Consider the following 23,680-nt stretch of genomic DNA (forward strand, 5'->3'; position numbering starts at 1 on the left):
GCTCAATATGAGCCAGCAACACGTGCTTGTAGTCCAGAAAGCCAGCTGTGTCCTGGGCTGCACCAAAATAAGTGTTTTTTTTGTTTGTTTGTTTGTTTTGTTTTCATAGAATCATAGAATATCCCGAGTTGGAAGGGACCCATAAGGATCATCAAGTCCAACTCCTGGCACCGCACAGGTCTGCCCAAAAGTTTAGACCATGTGACTAAGTGCACAGTTCAATCTCTTCTTAAATTCAGACAGGCTTGGTGCAGTGACTACTTCACTGGGGAGCCTGTTCCAGTGTGCGACCACCCTCTTGGTGAAGAACCTCTTCCTGATGTCTAGCCTAAACTTCCCCTGCCTCAGCTTAACACCGTTCCCGTGGGTCCTGTCACTGGTGATTACGGAGAATAGGTCACCTGCCCCTCCATTCCCCCTCGCGAGGAAGTTGTCGACTGCGATGAGGTTCCCCCCTCAGCCTCCTCTTCTCCAGGCTGAACAGGCCCAGTGACCTAAGCCGCTCCTCATATGTCTTCCCCTCTAGGCCCTTCACCATCTTCGTCGCCCTCCTCTGGACACTCTCCAACAGTTTAATGTCCTTTTTGTACTGTGGTGCCCAGAACTGCACACAGTACTCGAGGTGAGGCCGCACCAGCGCACAGTAGAGCGGGACAATCACTTCCCTCGACCAACTAGCAATGCCGTGCTTGATGCACCCCAGGATACGGTTGGTCCTCCTGGCTGCCAGGGCACACTGCTGGCTCATATTCAACTTGCTGTCAACCACAACCCCCAGATCCCTCTCTGAGGGGTGCTCCCCAGCATCTCATCGCCCAGTCTGTACGTATAGCCAGGGTTGCCCCGTCCCAGGTGCAGGACCCGGCACTTGCTTTTGTTAAACTTCATGTGGTTGGTGATCGCCCAGCTCTCCAATCTGTCCAGATCTCTCTGCAAGGCCTTTCCACCCTCATCCGAGTCCACAACTCCTCCAAGTTTGGTGTTGTCGGTAAATTTGCTCAAAACACCTTCTAGTCCTACATCCAAATCGTTTATAAAAACATTGAAGAGGACTGGCCCTAAAATGGAGCCTTGGGGGACCCCACTAGTGACCGTCCACCAGCCTGATGTGGCCCCATTTACCACAACCCTTTGAGCCCTGCCTGTCAGCCAATTGCTCACCCATCATATGATGTTTTTGTTTAGCTGTATGCTGGACATTTTGTCCAGTAGGATCCTATGGGAAACCGTGTCAAAAGCTTTACTGAAGTCCAAAAAGATCACATCAGCTGGTTTCCCTTGATTGACTAGATGGGTGATCTTATCATAAAAAGAAATCAAATTTGTTAGGCAGGACCTACCCCTCGTGAACCCATGTTGGCTGGGACCAATGACTGCATTGTCCCCCAGGTGCGCTTCAATAACTTCAAGGATCATCCTCTCCATAATTTTACCAGGCACTGATGTGAGACTGACAGGCCTGTAATTGCTAGGGTCTTTTTTCTTACCCTTCTTGAAAATTGGCACAACATTTGCCAGCTTCCAGTCCAATGGGACCTCTCCAGATTCCCAAGATCGTTGAAAAATAATTGAGAGAGGTTCCGCGATGACATCAGCCAGCTCTTTAAGCACCCTGGGATGAATCCCATCCGGACCCATGGACTTGTATGGATCTAGGTGGAGCAGCAAATCCTGCACACATTCAGGGTCGGTTGGGAGTTTGTCATTCCCACTGTCATGGTCCTCCAGCTCAGGGCACCCTGGGTCCCGAAGCCCATCATCAGCGTTGAAGACAGAGGCGAAGAAGGCATTAAACATCTCTGCTTTGCCTATGTCACTGTCTGTGAGGAGACCCTCCCCATCTAGTAGCGGACCTATGTTTTCTTTGGTTCTCCTTTTTCTGTTCACATATCTAAAAAAACCTTTTTTATTGTCTCCCACAGACATGGCCAGCTTCAACTCTAGTTGGGCTTTGGCCCTGCAAATTTTCTCCCTACAAACACGAACAGCATCCCTGTATTCCTTCCTCGTCGCCTGACCCTCCTTCCAGTAGCCGTACACTTTCTTTTTTCACTTAAGCTCCAGTAGAAGATCCCTGGTCAGCCAGGCCGGCCTTCTGCCCCGCTTGCCTGACTTCCGATATTTTGGAATCGCCTGATCTTGTGCTTTTAGGAGGCAGTGCTTAAAGATTGACCAGCACTGATGGATGCCAATGCCTTCAAAACCAGTTTCCCAGGGGACCTTGCTGACTAGTTCCCTGAGCAGCCTGAAGTCTGCTTTCCCCATATCCAGGCCTGAAGTTTTGGTGGCAGTTTTCCTTCTGTCACCATAAATTCTAAACTCAACCACTTCATGGTCACTATGACCGAGACGGCCGCCAATTGCCACATCTCCCACAAGACCCTCTCTGTTCTCCAGCAACAGATCTAGGAGGGCACCTCTCCTAGTTGGCTCCCTTAGCACCTGCACCAGGAAGTTATCATCTAGGTGCTTTATGAACCTCCTGGACTTGCTCGTGTTGGCTGTGCGGTAATCCCAGTTGACATCTGGCAAGTTGAAGTCCCCCATAAGGACAAGGGGAGTTGATCTCGAGGCATCTCTTAGTTCTGCAAAGAATAATTCATCGGCATTGTCGTCCTGGCCGGGTGGTCTGTAATAGACTCCCACAACGACATTCCCTTTATTTGTTCGTCCCTTAATCCTTACCCAGAGGCTCTCAACTTTGCCATCGCCAACTTGAAGTTCCACACAGTCCAGCCCATGCTTCACATATACTGCCACCCCGCCACCTCGCCTACCCTGCCTGTCCCTCCTGAAGAGCCTGTAACCATCTATTGCAACACGCCAGCCACAGGACTCATCCCACCAGGTTTCGCTTATGCCGATGATGTCGTAGCTGTGGGACTGGGCCAAGACTTCTAGCTCATCCATTTTATTCCTCATACTGCGTGCATTTGTGTAGAAGCACTTCAAATGCACCTCCCTACACGCAGCACCTTGTGTAGCCAACCAAAGGGCCTCACTAGAACACAGTCCCTCTGATTCTAGCGCACCATCCCTTAGCTCATCACCGGCGTGCCTGGTTTTATCCCCTTCCCCCTTCGACTCTAGTTTAAAGCCCTATCTATCAGCCCTGCCAACTCCTGAGCAAAAATCCTCACCCCTCTCTGAGAGAGGCGCATCCCATCTGGTGCCAGCAGGCCCGGTGTCGCGTAGACCTTCCCGTGATCGAAAAACCCAAAATTCTGCTGGTTGCACCAGTCCCGAAGCCACGTGTTAATGTGATGAGTCTGCTTGTCAGCATCAATCCCCCCTATCGGAATGACAGAGGCAAACACAACCTGTGCCCCTGATCCTTTAAGTAGTCGCCCCAAAGCCCTAAAGTCCCTTTTGATCGCTCTCGGACTTCTCGTTGCTACCTCGTCATTACCAGCCTGAAAGACCAGTAGCGGGTAGTAGTCGGTGGGCTGTACCAGGTGCTTGACTTTCTTAGCGAAGTCTCTCACCCGAGCCCCCCAGGGAGGCAACAGACTTCCCTGTGGGTAGGGTCCGGTCGGCATATTGGGCCCTCTGTCCCTTTCAAAAGGGAGTCCCCCATGACAATAACCCTTCTTTCTTTTTTGACAGTTGATGTAGCAATGCGGGGGTAGGTTGCCTTGCCTTAGGCACCCTCTCCAACTGGGACGGGCTTTCGTCTACTTCGTTGTTCTGACTGTCGTGTTCTAGACCCTCATACCTGTTATATAAGGGTAGATGGGAAGGTGAGGTGGGCAGGGACAGGACTTGCCTACCACCCCGAACAGGAACCTGCCTCCATTCCCCCCCTTGGCCTAGGTCTCCTCCTACTGCCTGGCGGGATGAGGGAACTTTTGTCTTCTGCGTAGCAGGAGACATTTGTGCTGTGGCAGGCTCGTGAGTCTGTCTCAGAGAGGGTAGAGTACACCTCCACCAGTCAGTTTCCCTCTCTGACTCCCTGATGCTCCTGAGCCTGCTCACCTCCTCCCGAAGCTCCGCTACCTGGCTGAGCAGCTCTTCAATCTGGGCACACCTCCCACAGGCATACCCCTCGCTGCTGCTGTCGGACACCAACAGTAGACTCGGGCACACCCTGCAGCCCAAGACCTGCATGGCTGCGTGTTTCCCCGAGCCCTCTGTCTGAGTAGCCACGTCGGTGACTGCGGCTGGAGAGGCCGCAAGAGATGCGGAGGCCATGGTTTTCTGCCTGGTTGATACCATGGCCAGGTTCCTCGCAGGCAGGTTACAAGTACTGAAGGGAAAGACTGCTGCAGAAGAGTGGCGAGGGGCCCTCCCTGCTCGAACTGCCGTGCAAACTGTCGTGCCCTGTCCTTACGCGCCCTGGTCGCCACGCTCCCTAGGGGCTGCTTTTGAACATCAGGGTAGAGGGGCGCTGCTGGCTCCGCCTACGCCTCATCAGCCTCCCTCGCGAGGGCTGCCGGGTCCTGGTTGCTCCCTCGGCTGCTTCGACTGGCCTCGATGCCGAAAAAAAAGCCCTGCCTGTCTCGATCCCCCGCTCCGCAGCAGAACGCGTCTGCCCCGGAGCCCATCGCCTCAACAAGTGTTTTTTGTTTTGTTTTGGTTTTGTTTTGTTTTGTTTTTCCCAAAGAAAGTTGGGAAGGGACTCTTTGTCAGGGAGTATAGTGATAGGTAAAGGAGTTATGGCTTTAAACTAAAAGTGGTTAGGTTTAGATTAGATAAAAGGAAGAAATTCTTTATTCTGAGGGTGGTGAGGCACTGGCCCAGGCTGCCCAGAGAAGCTGTGGATGCCTCATCCCTGGCAGTGCTCAAGGCCGGTCTGGATGGGGCTTTGGGCAACCTGGGCTTGAGGGAGGTGTCCTGCCCATGGCGGGGTTGGGGGGTGGGGGGGAGACTGGGTGAGCTTTAAGACCATTTCCAACCTGAACCATTCTTTGCTTCTATGAAAAGCCCCTTATGGCACTTGGAGCTAGCCAATAAAACAGTGCTTCCTGCACAGGGGAACCCTCCTGGTCTTCTCCCTCTCTTCATTTTGTCTGCTTTATCTCATTCCTTTTCAGTCCCGTCTTTGCAAAAGCAAGTAAGATGTCAAGAGAAGTTCAGGGCTGGATGAGCAATGCCCTGGTGCAATAGGTAGTGGCGAGCCCCCTAAAAAATCACAGCATTTACAGACCTTTTAGTTTATCCTCAGTCCCTGAAAAAGTTATAGAGAAGATTATCCTCAGGGATATTGAAAGCAGTTAAAGAACAAAGCAATTATCAGGCATAGGCTAACGCACAAGAGGACGTGCAGGAAGGCCACAGAGCTGCGCCAGGGGACATTCACATGGGACATCAGGAAAAATGTCCTTCCTGTGAGGGTGCTCAACCACTGCAAGGGGCTCCACAGAGAGCTGGCTGTTGCCCCGTGCGTCTCACTGGGCAAGAGGCTGTGGTGGTTTTACTCGGGTGGGCAGCTGAGTTCCACCACGGCCGCTTTCCTTTCCCACGGAAAGGAAAAAAGGTTATTCTCTACTTCCCATCAACGAGCGATGTTCAGCCATGTCCTGGGAAGCAGGGCCTCAAAAGGCATAACGGTTGTTCAGGAGGACAGCCCCCTCCCCCACAAGAGCCCCCCTTTTTATTGCTGAGTGTGACATCAGGTGTTATGGAATATCCCTTTGGTCGGTTTAGGTCAGCTGCCCTGGTGATGTCCCCTCCCCATCACTTGCCCACCCCCAGCCTGCTGGCTCTTGGGGGCTTGGAGGGGGTCCTGATGCTGTGCCAGTACTATGCAGCAATAGACACAACACTGGAGTGATACCAGTGCTGTTCCAGCTATGAGTACAGAGCACAGCACTGTGTGGGCTGCTTCAGGGAAAGTTAACTCCATTCCAGACAGACCCAGCACAGAGGCATTTGGATAACGCCTTCATCTCCAGGCTTCAATGTCTGCTCAGTCCTCAAGTGCTCAGGCACTTGCACTCAACCATCTTGGTAGGTCCCTGACAACTGAACTATCCTATCCTATCTTATCCTGTCCTGTCCTATCCTATCCTATCCTAGTTCTACTCTCTCTCTCCCAGCTATGACCAGGAGCAGCCTCTGGGAGTACAGGCATGGGAAGGAACCCCTTATCTGCAGCCAGCAGCAGATCCCAGGGATGGCCCTAATCTGATTTTACACCAACCTGGGAGGATTAAGGGGGTCTCTCCAGGAGAGCCAGACAGCCAGAGCAGGGCCAGGACATTGGTGGGGCTGGTGTGGGAGGCAGGGCAGAAGCATCCCCAGCCAGAGAAGGCAGTTCGGGAACAGCAGCATCCTTTTAGTTCTGCTGAGATTTGCTGGGAAGATGGAGTTATTCTGCTGAACAACTGAGGAGCAGGTACATGAGTGATATACCCCTGTGTCTGAAAGACCAAAAGACAACTTGTAATCGCTGGTGGCTTTGGGAAGCAGCCAAGTCTCTTCCTTGGGCCAGGGTGTCTTGGGGCAGCTCTGGGCAGCATCCAGCTACTTAGGTCCAGCACAGGGGAGATGTTGCCCAGAGCCAGAGAAATCCACCCTGAGCAAAAGGAGGGAGGCGAGGTGGAGTCCAGCAGCATCCAGGCATTACAGCCAGCCTTTCTGGAAGGAAACATTCAAGTTTTCCTTTGGAAATAATTTCTCGTGTTCCACTTCTCTTTGGTTGTTGCTTGCTATCTCACGCTATAAATGTCATGTCTTCAGAAAGTCAGAATCAAATGTTGTCATGGTCCTTCAGTGAATCCCTCCCTGGACTTCTTTTGGTGGAAAACACAGATACTAGAGAGGCCAAAACTAGTATGGAGCTCTAAAAACTCTCTTTCCAAGTGGCTCTTTGTGCTCTCCACAGATTTAACTCTCAGCAGCCCAAACCAACCCGTCGATGATTTCAGACCAAGTGCCTAAACACCATTGGGGCCTGAATGTGTCACCAGGCTGCTCACAACACTCACAGAGGTGCAAAGGACTTGGGGGGATGCCAAGCATCCCCTTCCCAACACCTCTCCTCTGCCCCCCGGCACAGGGGCATATGCACAGCCTTCAGCGAAACACGGGGAGATGAAGGAAGAGCAGAGGGAAAGGGGCTGGTGGCTGTGCAAGGGAAGAGCTGCCAACTCCCCATGGATTTTGGGTGCTGGCTCGCTTCCCCCTGTTTATCGTCTCACTGGCATTTTCTCCCTTTAATAGCCAGGCATCTTGGTGAGCCATGTGGCTCCGCTTGCGAGCTGGGATAAGGAGCCCTCCGAGGGCTGGCAGGTTTGCTCTCATGTCCCCAGGTTTCTGGCTGCTGTTTCTGACTCCCTCGGCGCCAGCCCAGCTTTTGCTGCTGCCAGTCAAGCCCTGGCAAATGGCAGCCCCTATAAATAGCGGGGAGCATAATGTCTCCTCTCTCTGCCTCCCCTCCTCAGCTGTGAGCTCGCCCCTGGCTTGCAGCATGCAGTCTTTGGCATGCTGCCGCTCACGGCAGTGGGACCTGCTCGGGCTGCCAGAGGAAAGAGCCAGGTTTAAATCTATCCCCATCCTTAAAGCAACCTTGGTGTCCACTCCAGGACACAGACCTGCCATGACAACAGGGCTGGCAGTGGCTGTGTGGAGCTGCTGGCCTTGGGCAGTGAGTTGCTGGGGTCCTGTGAGCCCGAAGACTAGGTGAGTACTGGGCTCTCCACATCACAGCTGGGCTGTGTCCCTTGTGCCTCCTGCCCTGGGATGATGGGGACGGATGAAGAGAAAGCTCCAGAGCAAAGGTACAGCTCTGTAGACCAAGGGCAATGCTCATTGCAATTTTGCATAATGAGTGAAGAGCTGGGGACTATTCAGTCAGGCTGAGACACCCATGTGCCAGCGCAGGTAAGGTCTGCAGTATGGCATCAGGCATCATGTCAGCAATTTCTCCCAGCATGGTGTGGCTGGCCACATCTGGAACAAGCCATGCTGCTTACAGACAGGACAAGCATCGCGTGGCATGGAGCATCCTGCTGTCCTGCTCCAGCTTGCAGGACTGCTCTCAGCCACAGGACAGCAAGATGAATGGAGCAACACTGGGCTGGCGGGGAGGGACTCGTGCTGCAGCACTTGGGGTTTTTGCTACCTCCTTTCAACAGTGCAAGCAGCCCAAGCTGTGACCATGATAAATAAAGCGACAGCCAGGGAGCAGAGCTCTCCGGTTTCCTGTACACCTCAGGCCAGCCAGGGTAAACAAACAGCAAGCCTGCGCTTTGAGCAGCAACATGCCTTGTGCACGTCGGCCAGAGTCCAGCCACATGCCCTATGAGCGTGAGCAGAGCTTCTGAGCCTTGACTTGCCCAGCACAGCGGGCACCCACACCTCTGGGACAGCCACCACCGCCTCTGGGACATTAGGGACGGCCACCGGGGCTGGGCTTGGCGGCAAGGGTTGCAGTGTGCTCCATCCAGAAACCATGGGAGGACACTGCAGCCTCCAGCTGCTCTCATCTGCATCTGTCCATCTGCTCCCTCCAGGCAGTGACCCAGCTATTGCAAACACATCCGGCGCGGCTGAGGACCAGCGTCCCCGTTCCTTGGCACATCATCGAGACGCAGCACCTGCACACCAGCATCATGCATCTTCCTTTGAGTTGGTCTGAAGCTGTGGGCCGGGAGGCAGAGCCACATGCAGCCCAGGAGTTCAGCAGGTGCTGCATGGATTTGTGATTAGTGTAATGTTGTCCTGGTTTCAGAGTTAATTTTCCTCCCAGTAGCTGGGGGTATAACAACCTTATAGACACTTGGGCCAAGGAACATGGTATTGAGTGGGTGTATCACATCCCCTATCATGCACCAGCCTCCAGGAAAGTTGAACGATACAATGGACTGTTAAAGACTACACTGAAAGCAGTGGGTGCTGGGACATTCAAAAATTGGGATACGCATTCGGCAAAGGCCACCTGGTTAGTCAGTACTAGGGGATCTGCCAACCAAGCTGGACCTGCCCAATCAAACCTGTTACGCACTGTAGAAGGGGATAAAGTTCCTGTAGTGCACGTAAGAAACATGCTGGGTAAAACAGTCTGGGCTACTCCTGCCTCAGGAAAAGGCAAACCCATTCGTGGGATTGCTTTTGCTCAGGGACCTGGATGCACTTGGTGGGTAATGCAAAAGAATGGGGAGGTCCGGTGTGTACCTCAGGGGGATTTAATACTGAGTGAGAATAGCCCATGAGTTGAATTGTATTATGTTAATTATTATATAATACTGTATGTCATCACTACCATGATTGCTATATGTCAGTGTCCTATTAATGGTATCACAGTAACAGCCACGCAGATAATACTGAATGAATTTTGATAGAAATGGACATGTGATGGAACAACATGGGCTTCAACGTGTGACGATCCAACATCACACACCATCGCTTCTGCCCTGAAAGACTGCTGTGACAGATGGAGCCTGAAGTCAGTCATGGACTATGCAAACTCAGTGGACATTCTATATACCATAGATGAAAATGGTGATTAATTGGAATGTATTGGAAAGGGTGTAACCTGAGCATGACATAAATGGTATGGAATAAGGGGTGGATATCTGTCCTGGTTTCAGCTAGGATAGAGTTAATTTTCCTCCAAGTAGCTGGCATGGTGCTGTGTTTTGGATTTAGGATGAGAATAATGTTGAAAACACCATGATGTTTTAATTGTTGCAGAGCAGTGCTTACACCAAGCCAAGGACTTTTCAGCTTCTCATTCTGTCCTGCCAGGGGGCAGGCTGGGGGTGCAGCAGGAGCTGGGAGGGGACAGACCCAGGACAGCTGACCCAAACTGGCCAAAGGGGTATTCCATACCATCTGACGTCATGCTAAACAATATATAGGGGTGGCTAGCCGGGGTGGGGGGACTGGATGCTCGGGGATAGTCTGGGCGTCGGTCAGCAGGTGGTGAGCAATTGCATTGTGCATCACTTGTTTGTAAACATTATTATTAGTAGTACTATTATTATTATTATTTCTGTCCTAATAAACTGTCTCTATCTCAACCCACAGGCTTCATTTTCCTGTTTCTCTCCCCCATCCCAGAGAGGGAGGGGGGAGGGTGAGCAAACAGCTGTGTGGTGCTGAGCTGCCAGCTGGGTTAAACTACAACAAATGTAAGCCCCAGCCATCTGCTCATGTGGCCAAGCCTTGACCTGCCTGGACAAGAGCTGGCAGTTCCTCTCTGGCCTGGTGTCCGCTCAGAGGAGAGGAAGAGGGAAGAGAAAGCCTGCAGACCCACCTTCAGCCCTCCTGGGGTGCCGAGTGGGGGAGCAGCTGTTGAAAACAGGCAGCCTGTTAGATGCCCTTTTAGTGAGCCAGAGAAGGATGCAGGAGCTCATGGAAGTTGAAGTCTTCTCCTGAGCGTGAGGATGTAGCAGGGAAGAATCTGCCTAGTCAGAGCTGCAGACTGTGCCCAACTCGCTGTGTGCCAGGAACCCTGCCCAGGGGCCCCAAGGTGCCTGAACTCGCATCCCCAGCCCTGCCCAGCACCCCGCTGTACTGGCAGATCACAAACCACTCCTGCCAAAACCGCCCCTTCCTCGCTCAACACTTCAGGCTCTGCTCGCCCCGGCTGGCTCTGCTTAGCCCCAGCAAACCCCGTGGCCCTATGTCCCTCATCCCAGTGCCCTTGTGGGGTGTCTATCGGCACCCAAGACCTCTCCAAATCAACCTCTCCTCTTGCCTTCCCAGCCTCAAGCCCAGCGGAGCTGGGAGATTCCCTGCATCTGCAGCGCAGCTCAGCTCTCCAGTCCCGCGGCGGCAGGGAAAGCAGCACATGGCCGCCTGCCGGTGCTGAGCAGCCCGGCTCCCGGCGCCAGGCGAGCACCATGAAGTGTGGGAGAAAGCCCAAACTCTGTTCCTGGGGTGGGAGACCCACAGCCAAATGCTCGCTGCCACCCACTCAGCTCTGGCCTTTCCTAAGGGTCTGATCCAGCAGGATGCTCGGCATCCGTCCACCGTGCAGATTGCAGGGTATCGGGGAGTGAAGCAGTTTGGGAGTGGGAAGGGGAAGCAAGGAACTGTATGGAGGGGACTTCTCCCTGCCCAGAAGCAGCCCCCCTACATCCACAGGCTCCCCAAAACCACATAAGCCGCTGGCTCAGGGCAGACATGAGTGGGCTGGTGGGGCCAGGCGTTCCTGCAAAGCACCTGAGAGGCCATGGGGCCAACTCAGGGAGGGACCTCCCCAGCCCTGGCAGGGCCCCAGTTCCTGTAGCACAGGCAGGACGGATCCAGCCACATGTGGCTGGCGAAGCAGCAGCCCAGGCCACGAGCAGATGTGCCGAGCTAGGCCATTCCTAGCGCAATGTGGGCACCAAGCTTCAACCACAGACTAGTGTGTACACGCAGTGCGGCTGCGTATCTCGCCCAACCTCTCCCAAAGCCCCAGGAGCACAGCAGCCGTCCCCATTTTGGACAGGGGGAACCACTGTTGATTTGTGGAAGAACTCTACAACTCAAAGCAAATGAGTTATACAGTAGGTATGTGGTTTATTTCGGCGCCAGGCGCATGCGGGATAGCTCCCAAAGGCATGTGCACCTTAATGCGGCAACTTGCTTTGGTTATATGCAGTAAAAAGTTACATATTCATGAAGTTTCCCAATATACCTATACATATTCATAACTTATCCCTGCTTTGTATTAAAATTAGCTCCAAGAAGTCATTTCCATAAACTCCTCCTGTCTGCGCTTGCGCAGTGCCTTCTGGTGGTGGTCATCGGGGAGTCGTGGGGATGAAGTCCGATAACTCCTCTTCATCACCACTAGTTGACCCCCTGCCTTTGTACAGACTCAGCTGCTCCTTGGCTCTTGTCCAAACCACAAGGTCCGTCTCAGCTGGTTTTTGAGACAAGTTCCCCATTTTTGTCAGGAAACATCTTCTGTGAGGGGCCCCGAGACTCCTTGTTTCGGTTAATTTGCACAGTAGTAAGCAAAGAGACTCAGCAATATCTATTTTAACGCGATTAAGCAAGCCCCCATTCTTTCATTCCTGGCTTTAATAATTATGATTGTTTTATTCAGAAATCATTAATACGATTAAGCAAGCCCCCGCTCTTTTATCCCTGGCTTCACTGTGATTGCAAACAGCAGCAAAGCCCCCACTTCTCCAACCCGTATGGCAGCGCAGGCACTACTGAGAAGTAGGGATCCGTCATCCCCCAGCCCTGCCACCCCAAGGGACAGGTCGGTTTGCCCATCAGATCCCGCTCATCGAATTCCTTAACATCCTATATCCTGCTCATCAAATTCCTTAACACACCAGGGCAGGAGGCAGAGGAGACTCCAGACAGGGAGGGGTTTCCCTGCTGGTTACACCACTTCCCCGGGAACGCCGCCTGTGCCAGCGCTGCTGCGGCGATGGCAGCGTGCACCAGCTCTGGGGCGCTGTGTTACTGCAGGGTTGCACGGGAGGGCTGGGGCGATGGAAAACACCAGCTTGTTACTGCAGGGTTAGGCAGGAGGTGAGATGACTCGGGCTTGCTATTGTGGGGTGCAGAGCATGAGCAGGTAGCTCTCAGCACGGGCACCATGCCCAGGCAGAGGGAAACCTGCGGCCCCGATGTCCTTACCCGGGGACCCCAGACCACGCTTGGCCCCAGGAGCCAGGGGAGGGGAAGTCCCCAGTGGGTCTTCACTAGCTGCTTTCCCGTTGCAGAGTTTCAACGTGTTCCTTCCTCCCGAAAACTCTCACTCCGATGAAATCAAAAGATAAAAATAAAAATAAATCCAAAGGAAAAACACGTAAGGCTTCGTGGAAAAGGGGAATGCACTTACTGAAAGCCGCGAAGACGTAAAAACCCTTTTCTTCAGCCCCGACCCCCGCCGGGATGCCGGAGGGCACTGCCCCCCGAGGTGCCCGGGGGGGCCCCGAGGTGCCCGGGGGGGTGCGGAGCTGCCGGAGCCGATGCGGGAGCCAGGTGCGGATCGCAGGCACAGGAAGAGTCTCGGAGAGGCGGAGGAGGATTGGAAGCGCCCTGCTCCAATTGTGTGGCGGCGGCGGCTGGACCGGACCACCCGCTGCCGCCCCGAGTAGCCCGCAGCGGGCTCCCCGCCGCCGGTACCACTCGTCCCGGTCCCGGTCCACCATGAGAGGAGGCTGAAAGAATTTCAGTAGATAAGATAGGCTAATGAACGTGTGAAAGGAAGCCAAAGGAATTTTAGTAAATAAGACAGGCTAAGGGATATGTACTATATCTTCCGCTACCTATTGTGCACGAAAAACAGTTCCTGATAGAAACAGGAAATACATTTCAAGAACCAACTGAAACCGAATCTGCAGTTTAAGCAGAAGCTGAGAAGCTTATGAGTCTGCACTGAGATGAGAGGTCAACCATCAGTGACGAGGAAGACTCACTAATCTTCATCCCCACGACCCCCAGCGACCACTACCAGAAAACACTGCGCAAGCGTGGATAGGAGGAAGCAATGAAAATGACTCCCTGGAACTAATTTTAATACAAAGCGGGGATAGGTCATGCATATGTATAGGCGTCTCGAGAAACTTCATGCATATGTAACTCTTCACCACATATAACCAAGGCAAGTGCCGTGTTGGGGTGCGCACGACTTTGGTGGGACTACCCCCCCGTGCCGCCCAGCGCTGAATAAACATACCTACTTTACATTCTTACTGACTGTGGAGTTTGCTTTCCGCACGTCAGCCGAGCACCATGGACACATAGCCACGGAGGAGCACAGGAAGGTAAGACACCCTCCTTGGCACACCCCCTCCCCACACATCCCGACTTTTTTCCCCTCCCCTTATAACACGACTCCTCGCCAACGCCCCGATGCCGTGGTGAGGGGCGCCCGGTTGTGGGCAGGCTCCCGGTGCCAGTTTATCCCGGTGGTTTGCCACTTGCCCCAGAGGCACGGTGAAAAGTAGCACACCCCTCCGGACCCCCTCCAGCCTGCCTATGGGGGTACCCGGTGCTGCTGCCTTTCCTGGCTCAGCATGCCTCAGCAGCCTTGCTGCTGCCTTGAGATGCTCAAGGGGTGGAAAGAGGTCGGGGAGCCCCTTCCCCATCATCTGCAGATTCCCCCCCACACACACACTCTCCTTGGCTCTGGGGAGAGTTTTCTGGAGGAAGGCTTGAACAATACCAGGCAAGCCGCCTGGCAGGGCCCTGTCTTCTCCTGGGAGGTCGGGGGAGGGAAAAGCTGTTCTCAATTAGGAGAGACACGGAAAGAGGCGCTTTCCTGCTTTCCCATGCACAGGCACCACAAGGACTCTGCCTGCCTTGTCCCTCCTTGCCCTTGGCCGCTGTCTTAGTCACTGCTCCTCAGCCTTTTCTTTAATCCGATCTCCACGGCGAGAAACCTGCGGTGTCGGTGGCCGAGGGGGTGCCAGGAGGTCAGGAGGTGCCTGCTCCTGCATGGCTGCGGCCACGTCTGGCGGCGGTGTTTGCCGGAGGAGGTGGGGTGTTTGCGCTCTGCCAGCATTTATGCGAGGGCAGGTCATGGTGTGGTTGTTACGCTCGGGGCTGCACGGAGCCCGTGACATCCCAGCCTGGTGTGGGGCACACGAGCCCCACTGGCTACCTGCTGGTGGAAGCCGGGTCAGCAGGGCTCCTCCTCGGGATGGGAATGGGGTGGGATGTGGCTACCGTGTCCCCCACCCCATAGCACTCATGTGCCCTCTGCTCCGTAGGGAAGAGCAGCTCAGGGTTCACCCTGCCTCCTGCTCTGTGAGCTGCTTCAGTCTTTTGGGAGCCTCACGGGGAAGGAAAAACTTCATCATATCTGATAAGCCATTTTTTCCCTGTCCTGGAGAAGTCTCCAGGCTGGCTGTCACGGCAGCAGGGGGAAAAGGATGCTTGGCCAGGTGCAGGCCCTGTTTATGAAGGATGAATGAATGACTCACAGCACTGCGAGTCTCCCTGCCATCTTCAGCTTGGAAGCAGTGCCAGTTCCCTTTTGTGGCTGCCGGGTTTATCAGAAGCTGCTGCGTCCCCCCGTCTGCAGGTACCCAAGTGCCACCCAGCCCTGCCCTCTCGTCCTCTTCCCCACCTCACCTGGACCATCCTAAGCATCAGAGGGGAAACACGGACAGCCGGGGACGGAGTGTGGCATCCTCACCTGTCACAAGCTCTCGGTTCAAGCCCTTTCTTTCTGCTCCGGTTGTGTTCAAAGGCGCCTCCAGGCTCTTCCTGTTCATGCAGGGCTAAACCTCCTTCTGATTTCCTGCCCAAGTATATTCCTGGATTCCTATGTGGCTTTGTGCCAACATTGTGCTTTTAGTTCAAGACGTCTACTCCCTCTCCAGTGTTTACCCCGCTGTATCCCTGCATCTTCATTATTTTGTTAGGTTGAGCAAGCCAAGAGATTCTTGTCTCCTTGTGTCGGATCAGCTCTGAGCTGCCTTGATCTTCCTCTCTCTCCATCTCCAGCTCACTCCATCCGTCCTCGGCCGGGGGACAGCCAGAGTCCCTTGGTGAGGCTGGTAATGCAAGGTGCTTATTTTTTTCATCTGGCATCACGGCAGAGCCTCAGGATTTGGGAGGGTGACTGGCAGGCTGTAAACATCTCGCTGGAGATGTGTGCTGGGGGTTTGGGCAGAGCATGCATCGAACCCAGTCTGGCAATGTGCCTGTGCATGTACAGCGCTTTCATGCGGGCACACAAGGCTGCTCTTTCCTTGCAGATTTTGCTGTGAAGGAAAACCCCTTGCAAGATGCTTCCTGGAGGAGGGGCAGGTGCCAGCCAGCTCATGGCTCTGCTTTCCTCCCGCACAGCATCCTTAGCAAAATTTGGGCACTTCTCCCCTTTTGTTTCCTCTCTTCTTGTTCATTCATGGAATAGGGTGGCTCTGCCCATGCCGAAGCCACAGCCGAGGACAGAGCTTGGCTCAGCTGGGAGCTCTTCCCCCTGGGCAGTGCAATGGGGCCTCGCTAGCATTCGGGATGCTGATGCAAACCCAGCATCAGGAATTAGCCCTGGGATATCTGGGGTGACTTGTTGGGATGTTTAGAGAGTTTTTGGTTTTTCTAAGTGTTCCTGTGGTTACGAAAGCATCTCACGTGTGAAAATCACCAAGTCTTTCCGGACGGGGATTTAGTGACCCCGTGGCCCAAGTTCTTTGCAGCAAATCTCCACACCTCCTGGTGATGTTGTTCTCCTGTGCATCCTCCCTTCCAGGCTGTGAAGGTGGGAAAGGGAGGTGATGTCTTATAGTCATGGCTTGCTTGTCTTCTGTAACGGTCATATTCCCATGGACCGTCTCCATGGAAAAAAAAGAAAAATTCCTCTAGAAGTTAGAAGCAGGTTTGTCATCTCAGAGTGTTAATAGGAATTCTCTCTCGAGCCTGGCTGCTTCCCAATTCTCTGTCACCCTGTCACTTGGGCAGCCCTGGCACGGCCATGGAACAGGGTGAGCTTTGGACTCTGCTGTGCTGTCCCAGCACCCACAGCCTGTAAAGCGTGCGTCAGGCTCTGCTGCGGGCTGTACTGCTCACAGGAACTGGCAGGAGGAAGGATGGACGAGTGAGCAGGGTCAAGGGGTGCGATCCTACCTCCTCTCCAGGGCACAAGTCTCAGACGTGGGGGGAAAAAAAAGCAAATGTCTCCTCCTCTCAGCTGCATCTGGTGTTTGGGGTCTGGGAGAAGAGGAGCGAGAAGGCGAACTGCACTGTAGGACTTGATTCACCTCTGTCTTAGCAGGATTTGTGCTTTAGTCACATCTGACCAGCGGAGCCTGGACTCGGGCCAGAAGGGATCAGTCATTGCTGAAAAAGCTTACAAGGGATTTCAGAAGGGTTTGATGGAGGGTCTGGCTGGGGGAAGGCCACATCTGCTCACATACTTTTTCTGAAGATGCTTTTGGAGATGGCAGCCAGGCTGGATGGACCTTGGGTGAGAGCTGGTGCAGTCGGACATGGGGCTGAACCATGCGGGTGGCGACAGCTGGGGGAACTGCAGGTAAGCTCATGTATCGAGCAGTGTGAGAAAACACCTGCTGTAAGCAAGGATTAGAAAAATCGTGCAAGTCCTCGGGTTTTCATTGGTCTGTAGCTACTCAGGAAGACCATGAAGACCTCGCTGTGGACAACTTGGTGGAAACGTTTGCTGCGCTGTGCAAGAATGCGAACAAAATGCTTGGCCGTGGGGAGAAGGGCTGATGCTGAAAGCATTTAGTGGGGTTTTGGAAATCACTCCAGGGCTCCCCAGCAACTTCTGGGCTCTGGTCCCCTCCTCTCAATACGGAGAGGGCAGAAATAGAAACAGCATAATAGAAATGGTTACGGCCCTGCAGAGATTTCCTTATAGGGAGGGGTGGAAAAGTTTAGGGCTCCTTCATCTAATGAAATCCTGATGGTGGAAAGAAGGTCATTTGGGCATTTTCTATTTTACCCAAGCTCCTAAAGTGAAAACAAGGGATAGTGAGCTTGGTTAAAACAATGATGCTGGAGCCACACCAAGTGACAGAACCCATGAGCCAGCAGAGCTTTCTGCCACGCCAGGGCACAGAGGGGCCCAGTGCTGGCTTGGCACCATTTTTGGGAGCATGTCTGGGTGGCATCAGCTCTGCAGCCACCATGGGGGTCTTCCTGGGGACCAAGAGAAAGGGATTGCCCCTGGGTCTCATCCCATGTAGGGGATGCCACGTAGCATTCTGTGGGCAGCCCTAAGGGTGAGCGCCTGATTTTGGCATGTGGGTTTGGATTTGCTCACAGAGCATGTGAGAGGTGGTGGCTCCGTGCAGAGCAAGTCCCTGTGCCCAGCAGGCTGGCATGGTGATGCCGGTTCAGCTGTTTCCTTTGCCTTCCTGTGCTTTCACCAGCCTTATCCTTTGGGACCGAAACCCCAAGTGCTTCATCCTGGCCAGACCGATAGCTGGAGCTGGGATCTCGCCAGCCCCTCTTTGATGAAAGTCGGTGCAGGCATCAATGCCTCCTGAATTCAGTAATGTCATGAAAGGCGTGATTCAGACCGCGCCTTCCTGCAAAAGTAGCTGAAAAAAACAAACAAAAAAAAAAACACAAAAGGGCCTCAGTGACATTGAGTGAGACCCCCTGCTGCACAGGGTGGCGGCAGGCAGCTGTGCCAGAGCATCGCCCAGTGCTGTGCCAGGGTTGCAACAGAGGGGCTGCAGATCCCGACAGCTGTGCTGAAACAGCCCCGCTAAGGTCCCCCGGGGCTGGCTCAGCTGCGGTGTCCCTGCTTCGCTTTGCGAAAGCCACTGTCACGCATGGTGCCCAGGCTAGCTGGCATCTCCCCAGACTTTCGTGCAGAGCTGGGACTGGCCCTGAATCCCTGGGGAAGTCCACGGGAGTCTTTCCTTCACTTTCCATGAGTTTTACCTGACGCTAAGTTTTAGGAGGAGCTAGTGGGCTGGACCAGCTGTTGCTCCATCCTCGGCTCGCAAGGGCCAACATGCAACTTTGGGAATTTGGCTGCCCTTCGTCTGCTTTTGACTTTTTGCTCCTGAGAGGCTTCCAGGAGGCTGTTTTGCAGCTCCACTGAGGCTGCTCAGCCCCATCCTGGCTTTGAGTTTTACAGCGTTATGGATGGAGCGTGACGGCACCGGGGAAGCGTCCCTTTTTCCTCAGCCATCCCAAACTCTGTGCCCTGCTCTCTTCCCCATCTCCATATGGAGCTGTGCTCGTTGTCCTTGTGCCTGCAGCACCCAAAAGCAGCGTGGCTGCGTGGGGCTCCCTGGCTGCTGCGTTGCTCCCCGCAGCGTCGGGTGCATGCAGGGAGCAGGATGCGGCCCCTCGCAACGGAGCCGGGCATGAACTCTGGAGGGGACAGGCTCCTGGAGCATCCTGTTGACAAAGCTCTTGGGCTGCTGCAAACCCCGCCTTGCTCCCTCCCCAGAGGCTGCAGATAAGCACTGGGATCCCTGCAACTCCGACCGCGGGGCTCTTTGCTCTGAAAATGCCTCCAAGGACTCCGCTCAGCCAGCGAGGTGCAGAGGTTTGGCCTCTAAGCAGCCCGGGAGGAGAATGCTGAGATGGAGGTTGAGCTGGGCTGGAGCTTTTTAAATAACTAGCAGTGTTCACGCTTCGCCTGGGATGGGCGAAGGATGTAAGCAAGGTCTGTGGGGCAGATAACATCTAATTTTGTTCCTTGGGATGTAGCTAAAAGAGGTGGTGGGGCAGTGTCCCCAACAGTGGGGTGGCACACGCTGAACCTGGGGTTAGCAGTGAGCAGGTCTGGAGCCGGACCGCGCCAGCTGTGCATTTGCTTCCTCCAGTACCCGGAAAGGTCCCTGAGGGTTTTTCCTCACTTATTTTCCCCGGTGTTTCAGGGAGGGCAGCAAACGCCTCCCCACCATCCCTCGCCTCAACAAGGGCAGGGTGGAGTGGAGCCGAAGGAAACTTTTGCAGCCAGCTCTATGAATTTCCAATTAACAGCTCGCCTGTAGCGGGCCTTGCCACTGCAAGAGACATTAACACACCCAATGCTTGGAGAAACGATCAATTTTTCTTGGTAATTTAATAGTGTGGGCAGGCTGCTCGCTGACAGAGCTCCAGCAGCCGGCACTGAGGAGCCTATGTTGGCTTCTCTGCACGAAGGAAGAATGCTGACCTAATAGAAAAGACATTTAAACAGAAGTTTTAAAGAGCAGCTTGGGTCAGACTCGGGTGCAAAGCTGCAGCAGGCTTCGTCAGTGCATCAGCAGGGCGCGGGGTCGTCCCCGCTGGGAGTCACACACCGGCAGTGCCGGCACTGGTAGCTGCCCACTGGCACAGCCGGCAGGGGGTTATGGTGGGCAGCTGCTTCATTTGCTGGAATAAAAAAAAACAACTAAAGACAGTTTTTGGGAAGCCAGCACAAGTTGTGAATTGAGGCTGGGTTCAGCGCCTGGCTTTGGCTCTTGCCGGGCTGGAAAAGCTGTGGTGTTTCGTTCTGACATTTTCCAAATGAGACGTTTTGATTTTGATTTGGTTTGATTCCCCACCCCAAGGTAATGTTTGGAAGTCAAATTTAGCTCAATTTAATTTGAACCATTTTTAAAAAGTAAAACCACTGAAAACTAAACAAGGCCTATTATTTAGAACAAAATGTTTTGGTTTTCATTTTCCTTTTGGCACGAAAAATGTAAACTTTTTTTTTTCCATTCTCCTCTTGACCCACAAACAGTATTTTATTTTTTTTTCCTCTCTTGGTTATTTCCCAAGAGGCAGAGCTGGGGCACTTGGGGGGGGGACAGCTGTCCCCAGAAGGATGGGGTGGCACAGCATGGGGGCTTCCCCGCGGGAGCCAGGTTGGGCACCTGGTGCTGTGGCTGGAGGGGTTTGGGGATGGAGAGTGGGAGCTGCTGCGCTGTCACCCATCCCGTTGCCAGCACTGACTCAGCTGGGAGCTCCTCGAAGTCAGGGAGGCCCCGCGGCAGGGGAGTATTTGGGACGCCATGGGGTTGTCCCCACGGTCCCTGGGGCCGGGCAGAGTCCCGGGGCTGAGCCCCGGGCTGGATGCAGCTGTGCTTGGATGCATCCCCGCTGGCAGGGATGCAGGGAGCCACAGGGAAGGGTGAGCTCTGGCATTGCCTTCTCCCCTTGTTTATTCAGGTTTAAAATTAACCTGACCTTCCCCCACTCAGGCTTGTGCAAACATCTCACGTCCCAGGGCGGGGAGCTCCCTTTGGATGTCTTTTCCCCTGGCTTTTGCTGTCTCCAGGTGAGGTCCCCCTTGGGGTGCCCACAGGTGCTGGGGTCACAGCAAGGTACCCGCTCTTGCCATGGCTGCACCAGCCCTGCCATCACATGGGGATGGGAACCTCTGGCTGTAAAGCAGGGCACGGTTAATCCTCTGGACAAACATTGAGCGCTGCCCAAAGCCAGCTGCCAGGGGAGAGCTGCCAGGAGGCTGGGTGCCCAGATCCCGCATCTTTGGGCCAGGCGAGGGGAGGCTGTGGCACTGGCAGGAGGTGCCAATCGTCCCCCGGACTTCCTCTGCTGTCCCAGCCTCGCTGCCGTCCTCCACCCTCGGGGCCTTGCCAAATCTCAGCTCTGCACTCCCCGGCTGTGCTAGGACATCTCCGGGCTCCTGGCTGGGAAGCAGTGAGGAAGGGAAGAATGCACGCTGCGCCGGGGCCAAACCTGACCCAGAAGTGTGTGCTGTCCCTCCCTGACTCATCTGGCACCTGATTTTATTTTTATTTTTTCCCTCCCCTCCCGAAACAGCATGCTGCATACTACAGCAGTGCTTTTTATAGCCCTGAGCTGCAGCCTCAGCGCGCTCCCGACCAGGTCCCCGGCACCAAGGCTCACTCAGTGCCAGCCACGCCAGTGGCAGGGATACTATTCCCGTGGTCCCTGCAGTGTTACAGCAAGAAGAGTGCACGGGCAGCAGAGGAATATAATTAAGCCCTATCCCGGAGCCACGGTCCCGTGCTGCAGAGGCGTTTAAAGAGCTGAATTAATCACCCGCGTGCCACGTGCCAGCTGGGGTCTGGTGGCTAGTGGCGGTGGCTTGTCCCTCATCACCACCACCCCCCCGGCTCTGGAGGGGCTGTGCTGCTGTTAGGAAGATTAGAGGGAGGCCAGAGGTTGCTGCTCGCTCCCTGGGAGCACTTTTATGAGCTCAGGAAGCCTGCTGGCCCCGCCGCCCTCCCACGCACCTACAGAGGAGGCCGCCGGGGCTGCCACCAGCTCCCTCGCAGGCCACACGTCTGGAGCGTCCCTCTGTCCATCTGCAATGCCGGGTTGAGTGTGGGGCCAGCGGGGTCCCACAGGGAGCAGGGTTTTGCAGAGCTGGGGCAGCCAGCCAGTGGGCAGGGAGCGAGCGGCCTCACTGGGAGCAGCGGAAGGGAGGCGGGGGGGACCCACCGGCACTGCGCGTGCTTTCTCCAGATGTGATTTCACTGCTGCGGGGAGGGAGCACGGCCAAAGGACGGGCCCTGCTTGTCCCGACAGCACCCAGGGTGTTAGTTATTGGGGCTGCACCATGGCAAGGGGACGGGGTGTGCACGGGGTCCTCGCAGCACGGTGAGGGGACAGGAGGCCTGGTGAGCCTGTGGTTCTGGGGAGATGCCAGGGAAAAGGCGGAGGGAAGGAGGGAGGGATGGGGGAGGCTACTGGGCTTGCAGCCCATCATCCCCCTCCTTTCTGCCATGTGGCTGGGAGCTGCTCAGGGAGGGGGCAGAGGGCAGCTGCTGCGCCAAGAAGCCAGGTGTGCACTGGGCGAGCAGATAGGGAGGGGATGGGATGGGGGCACCTTCCTGGCTGGGGCTGCTCCCGCACTGCCTGGCTGCTGCTTTTTGCAGCGGGGCACAGTAGCAAGGAGGCCAGCACATAGAGGAGGAGATACTGCAGGGAAGCTGCATCCACCATTGGGGATGGATGTGGGGTCGAAGCTGCCCCTTGCCATACTCTGACGGCTGCAGCTGCTCTCCCAGATCTGCACCAAGGGAGTCGAGTGGGGGAAGTAAAACCTTGCCACCCCCCATCCATATCTCTCCTCCTTCCCGACCTGCCTGCTGGTAAATGCTGGAGCCAGGCCCAATGCCAGGCAGTGCAAGCAGAAACTCTGACTGTCCTCTCCTTCACCCCTGGAGACCTGATACCAAGAGGTTTCCCATGGGCAGAGCAGGACTTTTGGGCAGGAGAAAGGGCAGGCAGTGAGCACTGGGATGGGATGTGCAGGGGTGGTTTAACGACAAGGGCAAGCTGCAGTTTTAACCCCACACAGGAGGCTGCAGGGGTGCTTCGAAATCTGTCTGCCCAAAGGTGCTGGGCTGGCTGCGCTCCTTGAGCATCAGCAAATGGGCTTGTGCCAAGGTGCCACCGGTCTGTGGGGCAGCTGATGGTGGGCATGGGGGTGGCCCAGGTGGATGCTCAGGGCAGGCTGCTGTCCCTGCCCTCCCCAGGACATGCTGGGGCTGTGACCGCGCGCTGGCTGCCCTGGAGCCACTCGCGAGCAGCGCTGCAGAGCCAGACAGGTGCCAAGCATGCTGGGAGAGGGGAAAGCCTTGTAGACTTGTTCCGAAACAAGGCTGCCCTTTTATTCTTCTTTACGACTGCATTTTAATATCCACAAACATCCCTCCCTCTCCGGGCGGCTGCCAGCAGAGCCTACATCGCCTGTGCTTGGCTGACCGAGAAACTCCAGCCAAGCCCAGGGCCCCAGCGTGGGAGAGAGTATTATTTTTTCCCCCCTCCTTTTTAATATATGTTTTCTGTAGCTCTAATTGGACGGGCTTGAGCCCTGGCCAAGGCAAACACACCTGAGGGAGTCTTGCCTTGCAGCCCCAACTGCTGTGCCAGAGGCTCTGCTCCCACATAGCCGCTGCCTGGCCCCTTTATAAGGGAGGGGGCTGCTGGGCAGGGTTGAAGGGGGACCATGGAAGGGGGACCCCCGTGCAGGAGGAGAAGGCAGCATGGCATTGCACTGGCGAGGCTGCCCAGGAGATGGTGCAGAGCCGGCGGGGCAGCAGGCGGCAGCAGGGGACCCCCCCCCTTTCTCAGCATGACCCCCACCCCACCTGGAGCCGAGATACCTCCCTGCCTGGGGTCTGTGCCCATGGGGGGGGGGAAGGACAGAGCAGATACCGGCCCTCCCAGGGCAACCATGTGGGTGCTTTGAAGGGTTACAGCCCCCCCCCCCAGCCCCCTGTGTGTCCCACTGGGGGGAGTTATGGCAGTGGGGTTGTTAGCGTAGCAACCACATAACCACCAAGTGATTATATGAAGGTGCTTTATTCAGCGCTGGAAGCCGGGGCAGGTGCCCAAATCTGGCTTCAAGTCCCGTTACTTCCCAGCCGTTATTTAT

At 55.0% G+C, this 23,680-nt stretch overlaps 1 long non-coding RNA gene across 1 annotated transcript; it reads right to left on the bottom strand.

The window, feature by feature from the left end:
- Positions 1-11,435: 11,435 nt before the first annotated feature.
- Positions 11,436-21,905, bottom strand: LOC310888769. Its single transcript, XR_014576148.1, has 2 exons — positions 12,740-21,905; positions 11,436-12,655 (listed from the first exon to the last, which is right to left on the bottom strand). It is a non-coding gene; the product is annotated as an uncharacterized lncRNA (long non-coding RNA).
- Between the last annotated feature and the right edge of the window lie 1,775 nt (positions 21,906-23,680).

The sequence above is a fragment of the Anser anser genome (genome assembly GCF_964211835.1).
Source record: "Anser anser genome assembly, chromosome: W".
NCBI lineage: Eukaryota > Metazoa > Chordata > Aves > Anseriformes > Anatidae > Anser > Anser anser.